The sequence below is a fragment of the Arachis ipaensis genome, chromosome B03, assembly GCF_000816755.2.
Source record: "Arachis ipaensis cultivar K30076 chromosome B03, Araip1.1, whole genome shotgun sequence".
In the NCBI taxonomy this organism is placed as follows: domain Eukaryota; kingdom Viridiplantae; phylum Streptophyta; class Magnoliopsida; order Fabales; family Fabaceae; genus Arachis; species Arachis ipaensis.
The window spans coordinates 16988023-16995609 of NC_029787.2; positions in this window are offsets into that span (position 1 = coordinate 16988023).

The window sequence follows — 7587 nt, forward strand, 5'->3', positions numbered from 1 at the left end:
TTATGGCTTTCCAACCATTTAGCCTAGCCTCCAGATTATTAATGATCGATTTGTATGTGCTATCGGTCACCTTTGAGTGCAGCAAAGGAACCCCAAGATATTTACCCAGGTCATTTGTTCTACTAAACTGTAGCACCTCACTAACACCTATATTATGGTTGATATTGTTGGAAAAAAAAATACGAGTATTCTCATTATTGACTCTTTGACCTGAACTGTTGCAAAAGGCATCCAGAACTTTCTTAATAACGTCTGCTTGTTCCATGCTTGCTTCTGCAAATAGAATCATGTCGTCGGCAAAGCACAAATGGGATAATTTGAGCCCATCTCTGCTGAGATTGTGAAAAGGATTAGCCTTAAGCTATCGCTCCTCTTTATCTGTATAAAGAAATTTCTTGAAAGCTCACTCCCAACTTGAATTGGATCATGCTTGACCACAAAATCGCGTCCGCTTGCTTTGTATTTTGCACCACCATGCAAGACTGTTCGTCCGTAATAGTGAACCTTTGTACCAAGAGAGAAAGTAAAGAAAATGGCTGCAAGCTGCATAAATAATTATTATGTCACTTAATGCAGTTCTAAACCCTCTAATTTCCATGACCATGGGCAAAGCCATTCTCGGTCTGAATAACGCTATAGTTACCTACCGGCGAGCAATGAACCTCATCTTCCATTACTTTATTGTCGAGTAGTTTGCTTGGATCGAATAAGCTACGCCCAATAGAGCTTAGCCCTGTGTAGGCCGAAATGGTCCCGCGAAGCCGGTCAACGTTAGCCAACAAGTCAAAACAAAAACAATGAGAAGGTAGCGAGAGGGTAAGTGAAGTGAGAACTTGATTCAAAGAAGACTTTCGGTTTGTGTGTCTAGTCTTTTTCTGGCCCAGGTAAACCGAACCAGGGAATACCTTAATTTGGACTTTCGAAATAAGGGGAGGTCCTAACTGAATGAATTGAGGTTGAGTAAAAGCCATTCGCTTGAGGATTAGGATCTTAGGGCATTGTATAATTCAAGATCCTCATAAACTATTCAAGGCCCTGATGGTCACTCTCCCCACGCTCTACTACAGGAAAGCTAGCCTCCACTGCACGCTAAGAAGCAAGTCCCGACTAACTAAGTAAATCGACTTAAATTTCTATCTTCTTTCACTAGCGATAGAGCAAAGCGTAGCCGCCGATATCGAGAAAGCAAGCCGATCATAGACGGAGCTTGAAGTGAAGTGTCCCTTCACTTCCTGGGCCCCAAGCAGTGCAGTCTTTCCTAGCCAAATCCTTGATTGGGGGCTTCTTGCTGCGCTACTTAATTATAGAAAGACTTTTTTTCTAGTCATATATATTAATAGAAAGATAGATCCATCCATCTATCCTATCCGATTTAGATTTATATAAGAAATAATTTTTTTCATTCAACGTTTGGACCGGTGGTGGGCATTTGGGAAAGTCGGGCCGATCGAGTGTCTTCATTCCAGCTACAATACAGAAGAAGAACGAAGGGGGCATCCCGAAAACGTCCGGGTCGAAATATGGCTTTCAAATTAAGTTCCGAATTAGTGGATGCTGCAAAAGGGAGTGGCGATGCCATACGCAAAAAGGAAGAGACTCATAGAATGGCAGAGGCAGAATAACACCTTTTCGCTGGATATTCGGCAAGGGTCATCCGGCGGGTCCTTACCTTAACTCGTGATTGAACTAAATCTAAATAAAGGAGGCCATAAAGAAGGTTTTTCTCACTACACGAGTAAGAAGTTACTAGCCGCCTACTCTATATCTATAAAGAGAGCTGTGAGGTCCCATTCGTAAAGAAGAAGGACTCTCAAGTCTATTTTAGGGTCGGACAGGCGCTAGGATATTACTCCTATTGGCCTTTGTTTGCACTTACTTACCATATTTGAATTTGGTGGTGTGCAACCAGTTCATTCCAATAGGTCAGTTACCTCAATCTAAAAAGGATGCTTGCAGGTCATACTTGTCTTGGTCTTTCTCTTTTGCTTTCTTTGTAGCTGCGGCAGTGGTAAAGAGTTCTAAGATCATCATTCTTTCCTAGGCCAGGTAGCCTGTGGGAAAACCATTTATTTGAAGTCATGGATACTATAGAATTACATTCTATAACAACAATACAGATTGGAAGGCAAGAGGCCCATTATCAGCTAAAGCCTAAAAATAGGTTACTAATCGGATTCCACACTTCCATATCAACAGCCACACTAATGAGTTGGGAAAGCCTCTCAATGCACAACACAAAGATGTACGGAGATAACGGATCTCCTTGATGAATACCTCTAGAAGGCGAAAATTCATCAAGGGCTTCTCCGTTCCATAGCACTCTCATACGAGCAGTGGAGATGCACGCATAACCCAAGCTAATAAAATGATCAGGCATACCAATATCCTTGAGAGTATCTTCAATGAAGCTCCCTTTTAGTCTATCGTAAGCTTTCTCCAAGTCAATTTTGATCGCCATCCATCCCTTTTTACCTTTCTTGCTTTTCATGGAATGGATAACCTCCTGTACGATAACAATGTTCTCGGAACTTTGTCTCCCAGGGACAAAACTGCATTGAGTAGGTTGTGTCAACTTACCCATGATACCTCTGAATCTTTTGGCTAGGATCTTGGTAATAACTTTGTAAGAGACATTGCACAAGCTGATGGGATGCATCTGCTTCAGGTTCATTACGGGTTCCACTTTAGGTATGAGGGTAATAAGTGTTTCATTAATATCTTTTACCTCTTATGGATTCTGAAAGATTTTCTAAATAAGCTGACACAAATCTGTACCAATGAGATCCCACTTATTCTGGAAGAAAATTGCCTGCATCCCATCTTTTTCCGGTACTTTGAGGGCCCCAATACTAAAGAGAGAATCTTTAATTTCATTAGCAGAGATGTTCCTACCAAAACTCTCTAGCTCTTTATTGCTCAACACAGGAAAGGCTTTGCTCAGAACAAAGGGAATGTCATCCATATCATCAGTGTATAAGTTTTTAAAAAAGAAGGTAGCCATGTCTTCTAAGGCTGAGCTTTCCGTAATCCAAACCCCGTTATCATCTTGTAGATACTCAATCCTGTTCCTTCTTCTACGTGCCATAGTAGTGCCGTGAAAAAATTTGGTGTTCCGATCTCCGAATTCAATCCAGTTGCATCTGGACTTTTGGAACCACAACAGTTCTTCCTACTCTAGGATGACCTCATAATCAGCCCACAAGTCTTTTTGAAGTTTTTCAAGAAACTTGTTATTTCTATTATTCAAACTGTTATTTATACCCTGAAGCCTTCTAAGAATCCTTGATTTTTTTCTGTTAATATCTCCAAAAACCTCAGAATTCCACGTCTTAAGAGAGCTTTTGAAATTCTCAACACCATTACTCCAAGATTCTTGGACCCTCCAGTTATTTGAGACCAGATTATCAAACTTTGGATGATTTAACCAAGCTGCTAAGAAGTGAAAAGGACGTCTTCTCCTGTTGGGGAGAGCAACAGGAGAAAGTTGAAGATAAATGGGAGAGTGGTTGGACTTTAAGGAAGGTAAATGTTTGATGGAAGCTTCAGGAAATTTAATTTTCCAATCAATATCACTAAGAGCTCTATCCAGGCGTTCAAACAAGTTACCTCTTTTCCAAGTAAAGGGAAAGCCAGAGAAACCCAAATCCAGAAGGCCTACATCTGAGACGCAAGATATAAAATCGGGGCAAGCATCGCTACTTTGAGAAGGAACTCCTCCACTTTTTTCATAACTGTGTAAGATGGCATTAAAGTCGCCAATGGTGCACCAAGGAAGATCAACAGAATTCCGAAGATCTCGAAGATTATTTCAAAGCGACTTACGCATCAATCTCTGAGGACTCCCATAGATAGCCGTCAACATCCAGGGCATAGAGTCTCTACCTTCGATCTTCAAATGAATAAACTGAATATGTTGCTGAATAGCCTCCACTTTCCAGTAATGGAAATCCCACAAAACCCAAATACCTCCCGAATGGCCCCTGGCCTCTTCCACACAGCAGCTATCAAACCCCATTTTATTTCTAATAATTTTACCCCAGTCCCCACTGATGTGGGTCTCAAGTAAAATGATCAAGTGAGCTTCATAATTTCTCCTCAAATCCCTGATAAGAGTGGGAAAACCTTTACCACCCACTCCTCTGCAATTCCAACAGATGATATTCATAAGACGTAATAAGAAAGAAAAGGCCAAATAGACCAGCACCATTAAGAGGATCGGTTGGAACCCCCTTTGTTATCCGATTTGGATTGGCATTGAGAGACTTGCTCTTTTAGTTTGTTGTTTGAAGACGGGACCCCGTGCTGAGATCCGGAGGTTTCTTCGGTGGCTCCACCTCCATGTTCTTTCCCTTCATCTTCGCCGAGAGGGGCCGCTTACTCCATGAATGTGCATCTACACATTGCAAATACATCCTAAAATTTCTGTGTTTTCTGACTCCACCATTGCCACCAAACATGTCTCATTGTCACCGCCATCAAAGTTGTCGTAGTTATTGTAGTCACCGTAACTGTTGGACATTATTATTGATAACGTGGTTGGCAAATTCGAAAAGCCATCATTTTTTTATTATTTTATTTTATTATAGAATAAATAGCTATTTTGACCACTGAAAAATTTTAATTTTGACAAAATAATTTCCATAAAATAATAAAGACAAAATAATTTTCAAAAAATATATTCAAAATGATCAAAGTATTTAGTCAAATAGTTATGTTATTTAGTCGATCGTTGAATTTTTCACAAAATTATCAGTTTATTCTTACTTTCTCTTATAAAATTACTACCATGCCCTTTATCTCTCTCCACCCCCTTCTTTTTCATCACCATCACTGATAAAATTCAATTTTGTGGTTTATCTTGTGTTGAATTTAGTAGATTTTATCAACTTATCCCACATTTATTCACTAAAATAGTATGATTTTGTAAATTCTCCCTAAATTGTGATTAAAAGTAAAAACATACTTTTTAGGCCCTTAATTTGCCAAATTTAATTCACTTTAATTCTATTCGATTCTCTGATATATTTGTTAAGTGATTCCAGGTTTATAAGGCAAGTATTAGATTGAAGAAGTGAAGAAAAAATATGAAAAATGGAGAATTCATAAAGAAATGAGAATTTGGAGAATTCATAGCCACGCCCATGCGTGCCTTATTCACCCATCATCAATCCCCTCTCCCCCCTTTTCTTTTATCACCATTACCCACCACCAATTCCCTTCTCCCCCCCCCTCCTTCATCACCATCACCCACCACCAATTCCCCCGTCCTAATCCATTCCATTCTACTACTACCATCTCATTGTTTTAGCTTTACACCCATTACGACCATCATACTACATTGTCACTGTCACACCTCTTCAATTGTTGGCATCACCTTCACTGACTACCACCTCCACTTCTACTACTTTGATGTCATTCTCCTTGAACGCATTTTCTCTTTGTCATTCTTTTCCTTCCTCTCAATTTTCAATATGTTTCTTTCTCTCAATTTTCGGCTTTTGATTTATTATTATTGATGATGATGATAAAAATTTTGGATGTATGATGATGATGAAGGAGTTAGGGTTAAGTATTTGATAGTAGAGATTGGAGGTGACGGTAGCAGTAGGTGAGAGGTTGCGAAGGATGGGTGGGGTGGGGTGTGATGAGGACGACAATATTGCCAGTGGGTGAAGGTACGACAAGTGAGGTGGATTGGTGGTTGTAACACCCTAATTACCCTAAGCCTTAACTTGCATCATAAAGCAAATGTTAATAAGAGATTACGATAGTTCTAAAGCTCATACATATAATATATAGAAGAAATAATATAATCTAGAAGCCCGATGAAGGATATAGCTTAAAAACAAGATTTGAAAAGTGCAAAACATACTAACGGAGCTACTAACTTAAAGCACAAGATATAGCAAGATACAATAGTATAATATCATAAGAATCTAGCCACGGCTCGCAGAGTTTAAGCCGGCTAGTCATATACAGACTATATAGAAACCAGATAGTAAAATTAGCTTATATAATTTTTCTCTCTCAATACAAGCCTCTAGGAAAAAACAAAATACAAAAGTGAGAGATGTATAACAAAATAAATCAAAAGACTCCAAGAGTAACAGGATTCTCCGTTTTTGTCACCATCTAAGCAACTCACCGAGGTGGGTTGCGACCTGCATCTGAAAAACACAACAGAAATATGGTATGAGAACCGGAGGTTCTCAGTATAGTAACAGTGCCCAGTGATGTAGGATATAAGACCCCGGGACGCCAAAGGCAATCCTAGACTTCATATCCATCACAAGATTTCAATCTTAAGGCATACTAAAATAGTAAAGCCATAATATATAATTCTTAACATAACTAAACAGGATAATCTATCTTAGTGGATTTCTATTCTAACCAAACACCGCTGTCCCACAGCCTTCACCAATCTATCCTCCATGCGATCCCATCGCCACCGCCTTCTGAACCTCCTCAATCCTAGTAGAAATCACAATTAATTACAATGCAAGTAAAACACAAGTAGAAGCATATAAGACAAGTAATTCAATAAGCAAATAGGCATGTTATTCAATTAGGCATACAATTACAAGTCGGCAAAGCAAACAAACAGATAGAAAATGCATATGATGAATGCCTGTCCTATTGGCTGTGATATCACATTGTCGGTTCAACTGCCAACCTGACACATCTCCATGGAGATGTCGCCCTTCGGAATTATCATTGGGAACCCCCGAGATATAGTGCTCGGATCACTGTTCATGGTTTTGCGCCTGCACGCTCTATTGATCCGAAGGGATGCGAGCGGGATACTCTTGCCACAGACCTCACATCTCAATGCAAGCGGGACGAACCACCGCCCCTTACGCTGTTGCCGGTACCTCGACAGGCGGGATCTAACCGCCGTCCCTGCCGAGCGCATAACGTCTCATAATCTCAATTTAAAGCAATAGTTCAGTGGTTTTTCATAAAACATTTTAAATACAGCAATAATTCATCATTGCACATTCGAGTTCTCGATTCATCTCAACCACTGTCACATCAACATTTCCATTTTCGAGTCCTCGACTCATCACAACTACTATCAATTCTCATTTCAATTCCGAACTCAACAGTTCATCAGTTTTCATTTCACATATCAATCTACTTTCACACGCCATCAAACCATCCTCAGTGAACAGGCATATATATATATATATATATTGTATATTTTATTTTTTGTGCATTTTAAAAATATTAGTGAAAATACTTGCCTTCACAATGTTATATGTGCATCCGCCTCTGGTTAGCCAAGTATTGATATAAAATATCTTACTCTCTCAAATTTTCGTTATAAAAAAGTATATTTAGTAATTTTAGATTAACAAAAGAAATTTGTAAGCATGATTACAAGTATATAAACTTCTAATCAACAATACATTTCATTAAAGGTTATTCTAATAAAAAGCTATTTAAAACATTATATATCTATAAAAGGATCCATTTCCATCAAATAATTTCTTATGTATGAGTCTAACGGTTAAATTCCAACATCTCACCTTATAGATTAATTTAATAAATTCTCAGAACATTTATTTGGAACTAATTTGATTTTTC